Below are 20,626 nucleotides of genomic sequence, written 5' to 3'. Positions count from 1 at the left end.
ATTCTCAACATCATAAAGCAACTGGAAAAACTTCAAGGAGAATTTCATTCAGATCGGTATCCTGTGATCATTGTTGATCTGGCAGCACAACTCACGTACTTAGTAGATCCTCAATAAGTACTTGCTGAATTTGAACCACCCCTCCAACCCTTGCCTCTTGTTTACAACCCCATGTGACCGAGGCTGTCACCCCCAGGATCACACCCCTGCCCCTCTCTCAGACAAACCAATTACTCTTATCTAAGCCTCAGGAGGAAGCTTCAAAGAGAAGATACAAGAACTAGTTAGAATCAACTAAGCCCAAGATGGCGTAGAAGCTGACTTCCAGGGGGCCCGGAGCCTCATTAGACGCTCATTGTAACGTATTAGCGTGCTGAGCGACACCCCTGCCAGGGCCATGACAGCTGGCGACTGCCGTGACAAAAACCAGAAAACCCCTGCAAGGACTGAAAGGCTCGAACAAGGGCTGGCTGGCTCCCACACACCCAGAAGGAGGACACGACGGCAGAAGCCTCCCACGAAAGCTCAGCATGGCCCAACCCGGGCTGGAGCCGCCTCGCCGGCCATCCTGGCTGACGGTTCCCCACCCGAGGGCTTCTCTTCCCTTTTCCCTGCTCAAGTGCGTTCTTTCTGGCCCTTTCCCTCCCCTTAGGCAATAAAGCAGTTTTCCACTGTGTCCCTCTGCTGTAAATTCTCTCACAGCCAGCGGGCAAGGACTCACACCTTCAGTGGGCTTTCCAACTCGGGGATCTCTCTATTCACAAGCGAACTGACTCGAAATAGGCTGTCACCAGCTGCTGGCGTCCTAAAGTGGGTGCTAGGAGGCGCCTCTGACCGAGTTACCCTAGTTTATGTTTGAGCCATCATGCCTGTTAATAGTACTAATTATCTACCAGCTAAATGGAAAAGAAAGGATTGATCAGCCGTGACAGATCAATACTTCCATGTGTCTCATTATTATTTTTATTTTAATCATTCTCAAGGGCTGCCTTACTTGGCGTAATGATGAGTGGTCCCTGAAATCACTGTGAATGAGTAGAACAGCTGAGACATACCTGGAAAAAATCCACAGAGGATTAGTGGTTAATCGTGCATCTCTCCCACACACCCTCACACGCACAATAGCTTTTCACCCCTACACCTGTGTTTTTTCCTTATGCCTGAGCTAACCAAATTCTAAACACCCAGTAAGCACCCAACATCCAGAATTTCAATGTGTGTGTGTGAGGATGCGTGCGTGTGTGTTGGAGGAAAAGAGAGAGAATGTGGAGGATGGGGAGGGTCGGGTCAACCATGCTCAAAGCCAAAGCTCTAGCTCACTACCACCCTTGTCTCCACCCTGCTGCTCAGTCTCTTCTAATCTTGCATCTGTCCAGTGTCTGACCTCTAGGACTCTCGATCTGCATGTCGGGCGTGCCCGTTGGACCAAGCAGCTTTTAATGTGCTGGAAGTTCACTCCTTGGTCAGGTCCTGTCTTCCCTTGGGCATCTGGAGAGGTCTACTTGGGGCAGGTGCATCCTGGCACTGCCTACTATATGACATAAGCAGTGTTGATGGTGAATTCCCCCACACCAAGGGTACAGACCAACCCTGACAACCAAGCCTGACTCAAACGAACAGGACCTGAGCCCTGAGTGTGCCTCTCTTACACATTCAGATCCAATTCATTCGCATCTCCGGTGGCACTCCCCACAGTCTCCTCTGATGGGCTTTCATTTTTCAAACTAATCTTGAACATACTCCATCTTCACCTTCCTCTGTTCCTTTATCTGTGCTGTTTCTTTTACCTGGGATGCTCTGCCTCTTGCTTCTTTAACTTGGGAAAACTCTTCATTTTCCCAAATCTGTTTATTCCCTTTTTCACATCCTCTCTTTGACCGCTCTTTGGCAGAGTTAGCTTTCCTATCTTTTAGCCCAGCTGCGTTTTCTGCCACACGCCCTTTTAAAAATCTTCTAACACTTTAATTATCTTTTTCCACGTCTGAATGCCTGACTACACAGGGAGCTTGTCAAAGACAAGGCACCACATTTTTTGTCTGTGTATTCCAAACACCTAACGCAGTGCTAAGCACACTCAATGGGCCCAGTAAATATGAGACATGTTTGACAGAAGAAAGAACAAATGAACCAACCAACGGATCAACTAAGGAAAGAGGGGTTGGTGGGCAAACAAATGACTGAGCAATGAGTCTTTACTCCATGCCTTGCAGTTCAGTATCACCAGCTAAACTTCTACTGGAAGTCATACATCACCGAAAGAGAGGCAAAGAGCAGACTAGAACAAGGGCTGATGATCTCCAGCTGAAAACTCTGTCCTGGGAGGTACAGAATGGTATTTGTTGCACTGTTACTCTTCACCAGTGAAAATAATATTAATTGCTCTGAAAATTAGAGACACAGGGACTGCCTTAGACCCTCCTTTCATGTTCTACCTGTGACTTCAAATAAACACCATCAGAAGTTACTCAAAATGCCCCAAGTCTCCATTTCTTCTTTTGTAAAATAATTATAACGTGTAACTCATGAAATAATTTGGAGGACAAAATTGCATAATTTATGTGGAAGTATGAAGCAAGGGGCTTATCACCCAGTTGCCAATAAACATACATAGTCCTCCTTTCTCTTGCGTTACCATGAGTTCTGAACCTGACTCACCTTCTGTAAGTGGACTGCCATCATAGAGACTGCAGGGTGCTCCCCATCCCTGGGGACCCAGCTGGGCCACATCTCCCAGCCCCCCTCGCAGTTAGATGTGGCTTCTGGCTGGTTCTCGCCCGTGGAATGTGAGCAGAACTCACTAGTGCCATTTTCAGGCCTGGTTCGTAAGGACTCCCTACGGACACTCTTCTCTTCCCTCGGTCCCTTTTACTTGTCTGGAAAGGAGACCAGCCCCAGAAAGACCTTCCATCTATTTGGAGAAAATAACAGGACCTCCTTTGGTCTATATTCCTGAGCGACTGCATGGAAAAGAGATGCCCACCGGCCAGTTCTTCCGCCCAGGACTGCTACACGGGCAGGAAGTCAACTCTGCTGCTTCTTGAACGCGGAAGCATTTTGGCTGAGAGTGGCTGAAATACCTGTAATACAAATGCCCCCTCCCCGGGGGCAGGATCCACAGCACTGACTACACCACAGAACCACAACAGCACTTGGCAAACGGTACATACTCATCAAATGCTTCTAAAAGAAAGGGGGAAAAAAATGAACAAACACACGTCTGTATCAGCTAACGAGTGTCAGTGCTGAAAATATGTCCTTGAATTTGAATTCATGGACTTTCTCAAAATTGACTATAAAAACAGTGTTCAAAGTATAGTTCCTAGCCTTCCTGCAGTGTAATTCTCAGCACATGTTGATTTTGAAGCACAAATCTTTGCAATTCCCTGATAATGCTATTCCTCAGAATAATGAAGCAGGAAGGTCCCCGACGCCCACAATTGTGCTGGTCGTGTAGGAACTGTGATTTCCTTTAACCACAGGTATCTGAGTTCGCTCAGGCCCTCATTACAGTGTATGAGATGTTATTTAATCTCCAATGACTCTTTCCCTAACACTTTTCCTCCTTATGAAACCCAGTCAAGTCTCTTGTAGACGCTGTAAGAGGCAGTGCCTTCACTAGCAGACTTCGCAGGACGATCCTCAGAATTAACCCACCTAACTCCACCGCCCTTAACAAGGGAGGCATGTTAAGTTCATGATCCCTGGACGTGGGCAGTGCCAAGTCAGACCTCTCTAAAGCGTTCATGCAATGCTTGAGGCTTGAATCAGTTATTTAATTGTCAAGTGTCTACTGAAGGCCTTTCAAGTGCTTTTTGCTGGTGAGGATCATATAATCTAGTTGTGAAATATGACAAATAATTAAAAGGGCACAGTAACTAAATTTTGATGTGGTCCCTGGATAGATATATATATAGAAAAACATCCGTCTTTTGCATTATATTGATTTATTTACTCCATCATTTTATTAGTTTATTATCATGTCTCAGGCCTTACTCTAGGAGCTGGAGATAGATCCGTGTATAAAACAACACCCCTGCTCGCATGAAACTCTCAACTGAGTAGTTCTACATATAACTGGATCCCAACACGCCATGCCTTTTCTCACTTTGTGCGTGCCACCTCTCTACCCAGAATGCCTAGTGCTCTTTCCATCACTCCCTCCATCAAGCCAACTTTCTGCATCCAGCCACCACTCTCTCCATCCAAAATTCTTCCCAGGCATTTCATCTCCTCTATTATGCTGCTCTAATTTTTTTTTAACTTAAAACATATCCTAGTCTGTGTCTCTTGCATTCATTTTCTTTTTGCATTTGTCATGTTATAATTAGGGGTAGACAGGCCCATCTCTTCTCCAAAGGTGGCACTTGAAGACAAGGCCTGACTCTTCTACTTTTAGGTCCCAGTGCCTGGAATCCGCTGGCCCACAATAATTCAGTAATCTTGTGCTCTCCTGAACTCAACTGCAAAAGAGGAAATCAAACCCCACTGAAATGAGAGTGCCTGCCCAAGACCACAGATGGATTTGATAGCAGCGCTGACACCAGACTCCTGCCCTTGCCCAGATAAATCAATGAGTTGCCATGGATCATGCGGTCCGCAGGAGTTCTGCTTGGAGACAAATGTTAGTCCCTCACCTCCACTGCAGAATACAGGACATCGATCCATCTAGGTTTGCAACTGTAATTATCTTTGTCACTCATCTTTTGATCTTTTGTATTCAGGTCGCAATTATTAAGGAATCAAAATGTGTAAACAAAGAAAGTACCAACACAAGGAGGTCATAATCTAGAAAGAGACAGCAAACATATTAAAAATTGGATTTATCTTCTTTCTTCTACCACATCATAAAATCCTTTAAAGGCAAACTTAGAGAGTTCCTTTTTGAGACCTAGCACAGAATTTGGTTCCAATAAAGTCTATTTAAAACAAGTTCACTCCAAAAATCTTCTCAAGATTTTCCATTTCCTCACATTCTAGTAAGGATCTCTATAAATTTCATAATTTGCACTTGCCTGTCACTACAGAATACTGGGCCCACAGCTAAGATTCATTCCCAGCCAATAGCTTTTCCCTAATTCATTATTTTGGTAAATATGCTTATTTAGTTTTTTCACCTCAATAAATTACTAAAAACTTCATATGTATAATTTCCTGGAATTCTTTAAAGGGGAAAACTTGTATTCCTCATTTTATAGATAAGAAATCTGATACCCATAGAGGTGAACTAAGTTGACTAAAGTCATCCACTTTCAGCATTTTTCAGGCCCAAGATTTAAACTTGGGGCTTTCTGGATTTAAAACTTAGGTTCTTTTTACCACATCAGAAGTTGTGCATGCTGGTGCTGTGGGGAGGGGTGAGGTGGGGAGCGAGGGGGTAGGGGATAGTGTTAATTGCTGGAAAAACAAAACACGGAATCGTTGAATTTACAGAAAAATCTTGCATTATTTTAAACGAAGGCTTTGAGATGTCTAGTTGTCCACATGTCACTCTGGGCCACCAAAAAAGCCACCACATCTTACCACTGGGAATGACCATCCTTTGAATATGCCACTTTAAAGAGCCAACTGTCTGTGTAAACGTGAAATATTTTTTTGCCGTGAAAGGTTCTGCTGCAAAGAAGAAAAACGATGGCTTTGGGGTGGCCAGCTTACAGGGCTATTTCTGAAAACCCAGCCACTATGTTGCCTTGATATCAGTGTTAATCACAAGTGTCTTTAGACCCTATTGAAATGCCGAGATTTATGGAATTATTTTTGAGGATGTACACAGCTTCATCTTCTACCCAGACGGCTCCTTTAGAGATCAATCTTTTAAAACTGCCTAGCCTGCTGGAGCTGAGTAATTTTGTAATTGAAGTATTTAAAGGTTTAGCATCTGCTACAGCCAATAACCCCGAGAACACCGAAATGGCCAGTAAGAAGTTTAAACACACTCTCGAAGAGACCAAAAAAAGACATCGTTAGACAAGAGCTTATAACTGCTGCCCCCTTGATTTTCTCATTTCAGGACTTTTATCAGCCCAGCTTCAACAGAAAGCAAAGAAAAGCAAGAAAAAAAGAAGAAGAAGAAAAAAGAAATAGAAAAGAAAAGAAACCCACTCCTTTTAACTTGCTTATTGAAAGGGAAAGGAAGTTTTTCCCTTGCTGGTCCCTGAAGCCCTTTTCTTCCAAATAAAAGCTGGTGGGAGAAGTTTTCTTTCTTTGCTTGGAGACGATGATTTTGGAAACAGAAAATGCTGCCCGTTCTGGGTGATCAGAGGGCTTGGGGGGGGGGCGGCAGTGCACCGATGTCGAGGCAGTAACAGGGAATGACCTTTGTCACAGCAAGACCTCCAGCAGCCAGGCTCCACAGAAACCTGCACCGCAGGCCTGAGAACTGAGGAGCAGAGTCACAGGGCAGGATGAAAGTGAAGCACACCTCCAGCTGCCTTTCTTCCCCTTTAAGTCCTTCAGAACAAATCACAGCCATTGTTACCCCAATATTAGGGAGTCAAAGGCTTCAAAGAAGGGCTCGCTATAACTGAAAGGAGTAGATTTAATAACAGGGGGAAATTCCATTTATAGCCACTGTAAAGATACATTCATTTGTCCTTCCCTTATACTTAAAAAACTTTCATCCATCGCTAATTATCAGTATAAACCTGGCCCACAGCCCACATTCTCTTACGTGATTCTGCAGCAAGGTGGGTAAAATGCCATCCAAGTAAAAGCAGCCCCTGCAGTCCCAGTCTTGGATGAAGAGCTCGTGGAGTTTACCAGGAAGGAGCCGGCATGAGGCGGGGGCTCTTAATTCTATTTGATTCCAATGATAATAATAATAAACCATCTGGCTATTCGAAGACTATCTTTAAAACAGTGAAGAACTGCAGTAATAAATACTTATTTTCGTGAAAGGAAAAGAGCAAAACAAAACAAAAGATCAGTTTGACAACCTCCTCTCAGATTCAGTGTAAGGTATGTTGCTCTATTTTTTCCAAATGTTCATTCACTTACGTACCCAACAAAAAATTCACTACGTACCAAGTATCATGTCTCATATGTCTAGTTGGAGAGATGGAGAAGTACACTAACAATGCAAATACGCTGTGATGAAAAAAATACAATGAATGTAAAATAAATACAGACATCTTGGTCACTGAGAGGGAGGTACCCAACCCAGGAGAATGGGGGCATGTATTACAGGCAAAGGCTCAGAGCTGAGAGAGAGCAGGCTCTCTGTTTAAGGCCCTATCAACAAACAGCCGGGTATGGCTGGAGTGTAGTTATGAAACAGGGGGAGCAGACGGCAGGCACATCATGAAGGGGCTTAAAACCTTGCCAACCAGAATCACTGGAAAACAGGAAAGTGGCAGGACCCGTTCTGTGTTTTAGGCAGATGATTTCGCACAGCCAAGGACCAGGCAGAAGGATGGATGGATCTAGGCTGAAGGGAGCCCATGCAATGGAGACCTTCACTCTCTTTCAAATGATGGGAAGAGCAGCCTCAGGCCTGTATTCCCTCGCTACTGCTGCTTCCCATAAGAGAAGTGAGTTTTCTGATCCCTGGGACTGGGAAAGATGTGAGCAGTGGTGCTCAGCCTATTTGGGGTTCTGCTTTGGGATCTGCATGATGCGAGTGAGCACCCTGGTGTCTAGCCAATCAGAGCAAGCTCTGCCCCTGTGTGGTGGGAGAGGAAGTAAGGAGAAGATGAGAGTGGAAACCATCTTCATCCCCTCTACATCTCCGTGATCAGCTGGGTGAACCTGAGCTCTACAGACTTCATTTTGACTCCAGGAGGTCTGCATATACAGACTTGGAGGGCAAGCAGAAGGAAGACTGATTCCAGCCTTAGATCTAAGCCACATGCTCTGGCCCAGCTTTGCTAGCAACACATGGGTACTTTTTTTAATCTCTGTCTGTTTCCCGCGTCTATCTTGCAAGTGGCTCAAGACACAGAGGGAGATAGGGCACGAAGAAGCAAAGCAGCCCTTCCAAAGACTCCCCAATAAAAACTCAAATCAAACAAATGGCAGGTGGGGTGAGAAGAACTAAAGAGATTCCAGAGATACGGAAGGTTGGTTTTGGGCTCTGGGATCATCAGTAACTAACAGTAAATGATCTCTTAAAATCATCACAAAACAAAACAACTAAAACACCTTTCCACTGAAAAGAGGAAACCCTGGAATTTAGCACTCCTAATTCTGTATTTCTTGCTATAAAATTTAAGACCATCCTCTACTCCCCATTCATTTCAGTCTCTCTGACGAAAAATGACCGCTTTGAAGGGGGAGGGGCGCCATGTTTGGACACCCGCAATCAGTGCATTACCTGATAGGACATTTATTAAGGATAAAACATTTCTTTTATCCCAATAGCTGCTTCAGCAGTTGTTAAGATGAGGAGGGGGAGGGGAAAGAAAGCCTTTATCATTTCCTGATCTTTCTAGCAAATTGCCAATTTATGCACAGAATATTACAAATACTGCTGAATGATTTGAGCCTAGAATTAATTTAGAGAATCTTCTCCTTCTTTGAGTGCCCAGGGATTTGGCTTATCTTTATTTGTTGAAGGAACCATGTCACTGAAAGCATTCCCAGGATTATTTCAAGTGAATGAATAATGAAATTGCCCGGCTTTCTAATGGTTTCCAAATTCCATGACTAGCTCAGGACGCCCTCGTTGGCTAGTTCACCAGCAGGGTTCCCTCACCGTGGGCGAAGCACACCCAGACTTGAAACAGGGGCTTCTGCAGACAGTAATTAAAGCCAGTGAGGAAAACCCAGTATCACCAGGGGTGACAGAAGGCTACTTTGGAAAATGGAGAAAAGATATTTCATCCTTCAGACAGCATCATTAAGGTAACACACACACAAAATAATCAATTACCAAAAGCAGCTACTTTTTAATAATCCTTCACTAGTGTGAAATCCCTTAATCATGTCAGAAATCATTGCTCTTGCTAGAGGTAAGAATACGCCAAAGAAGAGAGAGGACTTCCTGGCTTTAAAACCAAGGGCAAATTCAGTACAATAAACAAAGAATCCAAATAAATTACTGTTTTACACCAAATTATCGATGGACCATAGCCAACCTCCTAAAAACCTACCACTCACCCATGCCAGTCAGTTATGTACCCAGTAACCATCCTGGATACTTACGTCCTTTTCTCGTCTTACTAAGCCATGAATATTTATTGTGGAAAATAATACAAATATAAAACTGAAAACAAAATACATGCTTGATCTACAAAACCAGGGTACACACTTTTAATATTAGGAATATTTCACCCCAGTAATTAATTCTTCTATTCCTACGCAAATACACGCACACACACAGATAAAACTGAAAAAGCAGACTTTCATTCTGCTTTTCCACTGAGGTCTTAAGTATCTTGTCAAGTCCTTAACCATTTAAAAAAAACTTACGGCATATGATATTCTACCTTATGTCCATAACACAGAATGTAAGAGACTACTATTTTTTTTATTGAATTACAGTCAGTTTATAATGTTGCAATTTTTTTTAAACTATTGAATCTCCAACACTCAAAACAGTGCCTGGCAGATAGTAGGTGCTTAATAAATGTCTTATGAATGGCTAAATGAAACAGCATGAATGAATGAACAAATAAATGAATGGTTTTTCTCCTGAAAACAGTCAGATGTTCAGCTGGACCATCACACTGATTCTCCAAGAAACCATTATGTCAGAAGCAGGCTCCATCACCAATTTCTTCTGTTAACAAAGTTGGTGTCAAACCTGGTCATGAAATTGACTTAGCTCATTTCATTGTATACTTTGTGTACATTCTATGACACCCAAACAACGCATCACTTCTAGCATGACAAGTGATATCCAGCTCCTCTGTTCTGCCCAAAAGAAATTCCAAGTCTTTTCTTTAAGAGTATTCTGGTCTCTTTTCCATTCTACTAAGTGAGAATGTTATCCCAGCAAACTCTCACAAGCCCCTCTCATAATATTTCTGATAATTCTGTTGAATTGGGATTTCAAGGCATTAAAATAAACAGTTGTAAATATCTACTGATTACGCATTGAACCTAAAATATCATAATGCTGAGTCCAAGGGGCTGCCACTTCCCAGCTATTCAGCTCCTTGGGTGCAGTTTTGATACATTTGCCTTAATGTGTCATTTGTGAGATGTGCATCTTAAATCAGCAGCGAAATGAAACCAGCATCATTAATTCTACAAAAATCAGGAACCTCCATGTGTATTATCCTGCCCTGTGCAATGTTATCAGCATGTTACTTCCCAGGCTGGATATTACAATGGCCCTTATTACTTTAAAGGCAATTTTACATTTCACATCTAAATTAATGGCTAATCTCAAGAGACTTATTATGTTTAATTACTTTTTATCCTGAATCCTCCCTTTCTCCCTGCTCATTCTTTCCTGAAATGATGGGCAAAAACTTGAGGTGGAGTCAGAGAGCACAAAAGTTGTTCAACTGTGAATGCTGATTACAGCAGGGGCAGGATCTGGAACTGAATCTCTCTAAATTCAAGAGCAGTGAGTCCTGGAGGCCTACAAAAAGGTCGTATTTGATCAGGTACAAAATCTGGCCCAGAACAAGGCGTCTAGGTCCAGCTCTGTCTCTGTCTTTAAGCAAGTTACTCAGTCCCTCTGGTCTTCATGTTCCATATTCATCCATCGGCGCCTCCCTGTGCCACGGCCAACACCACACTCATGCACACAAAGGGTCCATCAGGCCCTGCCTTCGTCCACAGTCTTAGCTGGAACTGCCTCTCACACCCAGCTGGCATCCAACTTCCTAGACATTTTGGATCTTTTCAGATTCCGGCTTCCTGCCACACTTCCTTTCACCTTACTTTGTCCTTAAGACCCAAGTCCTTGAATAATTTGTCAGTTCTGTATTTTCATTTTCTTTCTTGTTCAAGCTGTGTTCTAGCCTCTCAGCTAGCCGGTTTCCTGAAGTGGGACAAACCTTAGTCCTCTCCAGAAGCAACCTGGAAGCAGCGAGGTCCAGCTCAGACTTCCCTGACTGGTGGTCCCATTTTCTAAGCAGCCTTCAGAAACCCTGAGAGTCTAACAGCCACTGTTCCTGGACCAGATCCACCCAGTCCTGGGCCCACTCTGACGGAGGCAAGATTTGTATCACTGACCTCAAAATCTTAGGGCTTGGCATTAAGTTGTCCCTAGAATCCTAGACTCTGGGCCCAGCAGTCTTACCCAAGTTTCTTTCACTGGCAATCAGACGTAAGATCACACGTCAGCAGGATGGCTTCCCTGCCCCAAACTGTTTTCCTAACCTGAGATACCCACCCCTGCCTCTCGATCGTGCTGCCAGCTCTTGGGTCCTGCTGGATTGTCTTTCCTACCACCCCAACCTTCTCCAGATGGGAGCCAGAGTTGCACCGCTTTTTGGTGCCATGGCCCTGCCTCCCATACACAAACCGCCCAGGTGTTGTCAGCACCTCTCCCAGCTGCCTCCATAATGCTGGCTCTTACCTCCATTCTCCAAAACTGTGCCCCGTCAGCCTCTCTGGAACTCTGACTGCTGATTAAAGGCTGCCTGATTCAAAATGTAACGCTATGTCTAACATTTTTAAAAATGTGTCTATGGTGGATAAGGTACAGGCATTAGCTCTTTTACCTCTTCCCATTAATCCATAGAAGGAATGTACTATTATGCCATTTTAAAGATGAAGAAACTGAGATCAAGATGGATGGCCCAGGGTTCCACTGATGTGAAAATCAGAGCCTGGACTTGATCGAGATCCCTTCTGTACTGGTTGGAGTCTCTTTCTACTTACATTAATTTCCTGTGGCTGCTGGAACAATTTACTCCAAACTTGGTGTCTTAATACAACAGAAATTTCTCCGCTCAGAGTTGTAGAAGCCATGAGTGTAAAACCAGTTTCACTGGGCTGAAGTCAAAGTACCGGAAATGCTGTGCTCCCTCCAGAGGCTCCAGGAAAGAATCCTATTCTGGCCTCTTCCGGCTTCTGCTGGTTGCTGGCATTCCTTGGCTTGTGGCTGGATCACTCCTATCTCTGCCTCTGCGATCATGTTACCTTCTTCTATGTCAGTCTCCCTCAGTCTCCCTCCTAAGACACACTTGTAATTGCATTTAAGCTCCACCTGGATAATCCAGGACACTCTCCCTAGCTCCAGATCCTTAATTTAATCACATCCACAAAGTCCCATATAAGGTAACATTCACAAGCTCTCAGGGTGAGAAGAACATGGCTCTTTTAGAGGTCATTATACAGCCTGTCACATTAATAAACAATCCATTTCCAATTCCCATTCATTGAAAGCACTAATTTTTTTTTTTTGGCATTGTGACTGTAAGACTAATACTCATCAGAGTGAATTTCCTCAGTTTCTAGAACAACTTGCATGTATTTCTCATATCCATGGCTCATATATTCTTCAAAGCAGCAGGAAAATAGGCATTAGTCTGCTCCAATTACAGCAAGGGAAATCAAGGCTCAGGGGCATAGATGTTCACCAAGGGTCATAGGTAAGAAGGAAGCAGGGAAGGTGAGCTCCCAGTAAGTAAACACAACTGCTCTTCTGCCTGACCAATCAGCATCCCCCCCAAACCCTTCTCCACCCAACCATTTCCTTTCCCACTTCCAGAAATGTACTCTCTCCTGCATTCCACGCAGCTGAGAAGTCACCAGGCGCTCCGTGTACTCTGCCTCTGTCACCCGGAACGGTGCTGTTAGCCCTTCACTTCTAACACATCGAGGTAATGATTGCAATGAGCTTTCTTCCCAAATCACTTTCCTCATCCATAAACTGTGTTACTTTTTCCCCTTGTAATTATTCTACATTTTTGTACTCCGAACTACATTTACCATCTGCTAGCCCAATTACGCAAATGATCCAAATCCTTTTGAATCTGGTTAAATTGTTCGACAGGATTTGCTTGCTCTCCACTTCTAAAATCATCTGTAAACTTGAATGTGACACCGCGAGTCATAAATAGATGGGAGAGGGAAGGTGGGAGGTGGGGTGGGGTGGGGTGGGGGAGACATGACGGGAAGATGTCAGGGAGAGAGTGGGAGGCGCAGGCTCGGTGAGAATGCATTCTGCACCCCCTCCCCCAGGAGCCAGGGAGTTAATTATATGAACCTCCAAATGTGCAGGTTCAGCACCTCGACGTCGCATTTCCTCATGCTACAGAAAAAAAATGAATTCTACTTTCTCGCCTCCTTGGAAGATTTTTGTGAGGATTAATGAGACGGGTTTGATTAAGCACCTTGGAGAGCAACACTACGTAGGTAATTGACATCCGGCTGATGCTACATATTAGCTGTTGTGTAACATAAGCTACAGTCAAAAGTGTTAACGTTATCCTTTGGTCTCTGCCTTCCCTGTGCAGGGTGTGCTCTGCATCCAGACTCTGTCTGACCTCTTTCAGTTCATGAACCATTCAGTGGACAAAATATATTAAGCACCAGCTGGGGAGCTAATGAACACAGCCCCAATCCTTGTCTTCAGGAGCCTCACAGCTGAGCTGGGAGGCCGACCAGTAAAGAGGTGACTGAAACACAGTGGAGTGAAGCCTCGAGGAGGGAAACAGGAAATTCTAGAAGAGTAGAAAGCTACTTAACTCAAACTGGGGCCAGCCTGTCGGGCTGATTCTGTAATGAGAAGTAGCTGCACTACGTCTTAACCAGCAAGCAGGAGTTGGCCTTGAGAGGGGCAGACGAGCACCCCGGGCTGAGCAGACAGCATGTGCACAGACCTAAAGGATGAGAAGGGCAGAGAAGCTTCCAGAAGGTCTGAGGCCCTGCTGGTTCCTGGTGAGCAGAGGCCAAGCAGAACGACAGTGAGAAGCTGCAGAACACCCAGAGTAAAAGACACACATGTGAAGGCACCGTCGCTTGCAGTTTACTTAGGTCACAACAAAACTAGTGTACAAGAAGTAATACAGAGATTATTAACCAGGCTTCATGGCTGCACCCACACTAGCGAGGACTCCTCCATACCAGGTCTTGTGCTCGGTGCCCAGAGTCAGAGAGAAAAGGATGACACAGTCTCTGTCTTCTTTTAGGGTGGGTGATCCAGGGAGTCCCCGTGATATTCAAGTTAGATGACGCCACCATTAACTGGGTGCTTAATGAGTGCCAGGCAGTATAGCAAACTCACTGCACATGTGATTTCATTTAATCTTCATAAGAACTCTGTGGGAGGGGAAAATCTTTTGGCATACCCATTTAACAGATCATGAAACTGAGGCTCAAGTTATCCAACTTAAGCTGTTTATCCAAGCCAGCCCCCTACCCTCAGGAAAACGCAGAGCTACAATTCAAACTTGATTCAGTTTGAACTCAAAACTTGGAGACTTAACCACTGACAACCAGATTGCTGAGAGTCAATGAAATGGCATAAATCTCATAGATCCTGAGGTTACACAGCACAGAAAAGGGCCTTTATGACACCCTCTAACCCAACAAGCCCCATGGTATGAATCAGGAAACTGAGGCACAGAGAAGTCAGGGGACTCAGCCAAGGTCAAAAACAAGTTCGAGAGGTCCAGCGATTTTGGTTTCTCATGCTCTACATAAGCCTCCATCACTCCAAGACCCATGTCAATAGGACCTGGCAGTTTTCAGGCCACACTACATCAGCTCGTTTCATCAGAGAGGGCTGTTTTCTACTCTGTGGCATCGTAGCATGGTTTAAAAAGCCAATTCTGAAGACAGCCAGCCTGGGTTCACATTCTAACTTCTGATGTGTGACCTTGGGCTAGTTACTAACCTCTCTGTGCTACAGTTTCCCCGTCCATTAAACGGGGCTCATGATAATAGTTACGAGGCTTGCTATGAGAATTAAACGAGTTATTACGTATAAGGGACTTGGATCAGTGCCCGGATTACAGTAAATACTCAGTAACCATTAGCTGTATTTATGATTACCACTCCAGCCCTGACCTACTCACACACACTGGCACACTCTGGCCCTCCGGGAGCCTGCTGCAGCCCCCACCGCCACCCCAGCCTCTGCAAGAAACACAGCGTGTCTGGATTTAATTCTTCACACCTGGAAATGAATCTCCTTGGTGTCTGGCATCTGTATTTTTCTCAAAGTGTGGATAGGAATACAACCATTGACTAAAAAATATTTGTTTTATAAAGAAGATGCTAGAGGCTAAAGAGTCCTTTCCATTTCCTCATCCTAGGTGTCGCCTTCTAATAGTCTTGATAATTTACCTAATTAACAAATATGTTGTTTATCCCCGCTCTCCGCTCCCACTGACTAAAAGTAGGCTCCATGCAGGCAGTGGTCCATGTCTATTTTGGTGCATCCCAAGCACCACGTTCCTTCAGGTGTCAGTCTCAGCAAGGGTCAGGTCTGCTCCCCATGGGATGCTACAATGGCAGCCCTAACTCAGCAGGCTCACGGGGCAGGACATGCTCCCCATAGACCCACTGACGAGTGAATGACGTGTTAGACATGCCACGTACTAGCAGGGTGACCTTGGGCAAGTCACTGCCACCTCAGGAAACTTCAACTACCTTACCTGTAAGATGGTAATAATACCGCTCGCCTCACAGATTGTTGGGCAGGATAGATAGTAAGTGAACAGTAAAAGCACTTTTCCAAAATGAAATGTGGTACAGAGATGTCATTGTTGCTCTTACATATGGAACGACAGGGACGTGAACAGTCATTCATTTACTCATCATTCATCCATCCAGCACCTACACTGAGCAAATTCAAGTGCACAAGGTACAGCCACCGTCCTCAAGGAGTTTACTGGTTGGGGGACAAAGAGAGGAGGCTTTGGAGGAGGGGGTGGCTTCCAGCCAGTCCACAGAGGAAGTGTCAGCCAAAAGAGGTGGCATCTAGGAGTGCAGGGCAGAGGGGGCAGGAAAGGGCACAGGGCACAGGCAGGGGAGAGAAACTACTCAACGTGTTGGGCAGCTTGTACTTGTTAATACTCAGACTCACTCCTGGCACTGAGCATTGCTAGTCCCATGGCACCAATGAGGAATTCAAGCAAGGTTCAGAGAGGTTCAGTGACTTATCCAAGGTCACACAGCTTTATGTGGTAGAAGCCACATTTGAACCAGACCTATTGGACTGCAAACACATCAGATACAATTTTAGGCAAAACCTTCTGAGAGAAGTTTGGCCTCTCCTGTGAGCTGTGAGCATCACTGGTGCCATGTGATGTGGAACTTCAGGGCTCAGGGCCTATGCTCTGGCCCCGGATGCAACTCCCCAGAGCTGCCCACTGGGACCAAGACTGAGCACCAGACCCCCAGGTTAGCCCACGTCTGCTGGTAGGCCACCAGGCAGGGCTGGCACTGCTAATGAGCTGGCAAGTCCCCAAGGGAATTTTGCCTTCTTTTTTTTAGTAGTCAGTGGTTTTAGTCACTCAGCCTTTCAGCCCGAACTCAGAGCTCTTGGTAGGAAAGTCATTTGCATCTCTAAGAGACTCATTTGCATCTACTCAGACCCCTGGGTCTGTGCTTCCCCTTTGTAAGGCACTGAACCCATAACGTGAAGTGTGATCCAGGGCATCCCAGAGACTCTTCCTTCCAGTAAGATGCTCAGGGTTCCATCATCCCTGCATCTGTGGCCCCAGCCAGAGTCGAAAGGAGAAGGTCCCTTGGAAATGCTCTCCCATTCCAAGAACACGCGGGCAGGCCCACTTCCCAGGTGTCTCAGAACACAGTGACTTGCAAGGAGTGTCCCCAGCCAGGCAGCAGGCATTTCATGAGCTCCATGTGGGTGCCAGGCATGTGCCAGGTGGTGTGAGGCCTCTTTCCCTCAAGGAACTTGTGGACTAGGAATTTCTCTCACTGGCATCCACCTCTGAAGAGCCGTGTGACCTGGGCAAACCAGTGAGCCCTTCTGAGTCTGAGTTTCTTCACCTCTGGAATAAGAAGACATGACCTTTTTGGTGAGTTGTTGTGAAGATGAAATGAAATGAGGAATATAAAATGCTTCATGCGGTGCCGGGATTAGCAAGTGCTCGTGAGTGGCAGCTGACGGCAGCAGCAACGGCCAGTAGTAACGGCATCAGTGGCGGTGGACCTGGCAACAGTAGTCCCTGACAGAAAGGAGAGGCAGAGGACCAAAGGCAGGAGTCACGGTAGGGGCAACACCGAGACAGAAGGGAAGGGGGCAGGGCACAATCTTTAAAAGAATGACAGCCTTTGAGGCTATGTCAAGAACTGGTTAGAATCTTCTATGCCCATGATGGCGGAAGATCTGACTTCCAGTGGACCTTCAGCCTGATCACACACTCACTGTAATACATTAGCCATGCTAAACGACACACCCACAGGTGCCAGACAATTCCCAGGCTGATCACAAAAGGCCCAAAAGTGGGCAGGGCTCAATTCTTGGAAATCCCAACCCCTAACCCAAAAATAGTTGGAATAATCTGCCGACTTGTTAGCTTATGAAATTACCCAGGCCATTAAAACTAACAGCCCTGCACCCCAGAGCAACTCTCCCTTCTCACCACATTCTATCTATGGAGTGTGTATCTCTCTAAATAAACTTGCTTTCACTCTGCTATGGTTGACTCTTGAATTCTTTCCTGCATAAAGCCAAGGACCCTCACTTGGCAGGGTGCCTCCATCCCAGGGGCTCATGGGAGACCTGGGACAGACTACCCTCTCCTGCCTGCCTTCCCCTGCAACAATAGGGTGGCCACAGGAGAAGCAGTAGCAGTGGTAGCAGCCACAGGAGAAGTACAAACATGCCAGAGCTCTTAGGTATGACGAGGGACTATGAGAAACATGGTATCTCCAAGGCGAAGAACCTGGGAAAGCCGCACTTCTGTCAGAGCTGGGGACAAAAAAAGAGGCGTGGCGGGTGGCCTGGATGCCGTTCACGGACAGCCAGCCTTGGTGCCAACAATTTCCGTTACATTGCCTCTCACGTTAAATCTTCCCAGTGTATTTCAAAAGAAAAAACTAGGACTCTAAGTGGCCTGGTGACTTACTCAGGGTCACAGCTGTTTGACGGTGGAGTGGGGATTTAACCTCAGGTGTGTTTCATTCCCAACCCCTGCTCTTCACCCTTCACTGCAAGGGCCACGCTGCAGACACCAAGAACGTCGGCTCCCCAGCAGCTCCTGAGCCCCCAGATCCGGCCTGGGAGCATGCCTTCTTGTACGCTCCCCAAGTGCTCTATATATATTCACTATAAATAGACACTCCTTCTCTATTCACTTCTTGTTTCCTTTCTATACATCTATGTATCTTCATATATGCACATACATACAACATGCAACGTTTTATGTATGTAATATAATATATCTTCTGTATGTATCATATTGCTCTCAGCATTTTGCTTTAGGCCCATCGGTTCATATGTCTCCCCTCTGGGCCCCCAACCAAATGATGAACTCTTTGAAGGACAACAGTCTTTTCTACACCCCAGCACCTACCCCGGCATAAAGCCCAACATGTAACAGACTTAATTCACTAAATATCTATTCTTCACCTACTAAGTGTTGCGGATGATTCTAGGCCCTTGGGACACTTCAATGAACAAAACACACACAAATATTTCTGCCTTTGTGGAACTTAACATTCTGTCAATACACAGGAAACATAATCAGTAAGTAAACACATGATTAACGAACGAGGTCAGTGAATGAATGACAGAGGATGGCTGCCTGCCTGCCTCTGACCATTTCTAATCTGCGTATGATCCGACTTTCCGCCAGAAACTGGGCACTGGCATTGTAATTTCCGAGGCACACCTGTGATTGTATCTGATTTCACATGGGTCCTGTGAAGGTTATCAGAGAACCGCATGCCCTATTTTGTGGAGAGGGAGGCTGAGGGCCAGAGCCCTCATGTGCCTTGAACGAGGTTGAACCCCTAGAGCGTGAGGACGCCCAGCACGCCGCCTAAACGCTGAGAGCAGGTCTCGTGGCGGCCCTGAGCCCCGTCCCCCTGTTCCCAGGCTCCCACCTGTGTGGGTGTGGCTCAATTTCCTGCTTTCGAAGGTGAGGCAAAGTTCAGGTTTACTCTCTGGCATTTCTCTTCGATTCCCTGAGGTCTTGGTCTTCACACGTCTCTGATCACCCACTCTCTGCCTTCGTGGTGTGTATGTCGATGGCTCAGGTGTCAACACCAGCGAGAACAGTCATGGTACTAACAACAAATCCACGGCTTACACATACACGCTCTTTCTCAACTTCCAAGGAGTTTGCGAACCTCACTTGATCCACCTGACACCCCTTAGAAGCAGGAGTAGCAGAGGCTGTTGGTTTCATTTTACAGATGGGGAAATGGACCTTCAACTGGGGAGAAGAGGAGACTGGCCAGGGCTCTCACGGAGGCTGCGCCGCAGAGCCGAGCCGGGATGGGACGCCCCACCCTTCTGCGACATCAGTGGGCTCCCCTCCTCCCACCAGCCCCATGCCCAGCCCCCAGGCACAGTGGATTTGCTCCAAACATCTCATTCACCACCTCCCAAGCTCTGCTCCCTTCCCGTGAGTCAGCGGCTGCCATCCACGCTCATCTTTATGCGGCTGAGATGCGCAGGATGTGTGCTCTTGTGTGGAAGCCTGTAAAATCTATTTATGGACCTAATTGTCAGTTTTCATGAGTGACAGGCACACAGTGCTTTGACTATCCAGCCTAATGTGTCTGTATCTGACATTTTAAATAGAATTCTCTCTCCCCTCCTCCCTGTTCTTTTAGGAAGTAATTTGAGAGAGCAGGTATTTTTAAATTCATATATCTTTAATTATATCTACACAACTGTCAGAGATTAATGATTTCCTCAATCTGCCTCTTCTTAAAGGAGAATTTGGGACTTAGGCAACGCTGAAAAGAGCTCCAACGAATGTGCTGTCAGTAACAAAGACACTCGCCAGCAAGAGCTTCGGCTTCCGCCAAGTTCAAGTTCTTGTTGTAGATTAATTTTGCGAGAGGTTTCTATGAATTATTGAGAAAGCAGCAATCGTGGACGGCAAACGTAAATAGATCTATACATGTAAACCAATAAAAAGGCCTGTGACAGACAGGGAGTGAGCTCTGTGGGGAAACATTCGCCTGCCCCCACCCCAAGAAATAAGTAGCAATAGGTCCCAGGTGGCATCCAGGACTTTTGACCCCAAAAGAAAAATCTCACCTTCCCATGTAAGCAAACTCAATCTAGAAGCTCGGGGTCAGGGAGGACTTTAGAACGAATCCCATCCAGCTCTCCTGTTTGAGGCCATTTCTGCTGCAATAAAACTCATTTAACCAAGATTTGCTCAATGCCTCTTCGGTGCCAGGCACAAGGCAGGCCAGGGGCACGTGCTAGCCCCAAGGCACGGCCCCTAGAATTAAAGGGATCACAATAGAGAGGGAATAAAAAAACCAGAATCCTCGGCAGATGGGGAGAGGCACTGAGGAGTGCTGGTCTGCTGCTCTCAGAAAGAAGCAGAGGCAGACAACTGGGCACAAGCCCTCCTGCTCACCAGGTGTGTGACGCTGGGCAAGTTCCTCTCCCTCTCTCCCCCAGGAAAATGGGACTGATAGTATCCTTCCTTGGTGAGCATCACACAAAATCTGTTCTGTTTCCTATGGCTGTCTCATTCCCCCTGCATAACCCCTGTGCCCCAGCACCCCGAATTTCTCACCGTTCCTCCAAAACACTGTGATTCCTTACACCTCAATACACACA

The 20,626-nt window shown here is 45.8% G+C and overlaps 1 protein-coding gene across 17 annotated transcripts in view; it reads right to left on the bottom strand.

Moving 5' to 3' along the window:
• Positions 1 to 20,626, bottom strand: part of DAB1 (DAB adaptor protein 1) — a 386,755-nt gene that overhangs the window by 218,734 nt on the left and 147,395 nt on the right. Inside the window, exons 1-2 of one of the 17 annotated variants that reach the window (XM_072974362.1) lie at positions 4,635 to 4,692; positions 995 to 1,055 (exon numbers count right to left, since the gene is read on the bottom strand). The exons of 15 other annotated variants lie outside the window; for them this stretch is intronic. The gene's annotated coding sequence lies outside the window, so the exon portion shown is untranslated. Of the gene's footprint in view, positions 1 to 994; positions 1,056 to 4,634; positions 4,693 to 20,626 lie in introns of those variants that run through there. One more of the 17 variants, XM_072974361.1, reaches the window with a different exon arrangement.

The sequence above is a fragment of the Vicugna pacos genome, chromosome 13, assembly GCF_048564905.1.
Source record: "Vicugna pacos chromosome 13, VicPac4, whole genome shotgun sequence".
NCBI classification, from domain to species: Eukaryota; Metazoa; Chordata; class Mammalia; order Artiodactyla; family Camelidae; genus Vicugna; species Vicugna pacos.
Note: the sequence above shows the minus strand (reverse complement) of the source record. Positions and strands in the feature narration are given on the sequence as shown.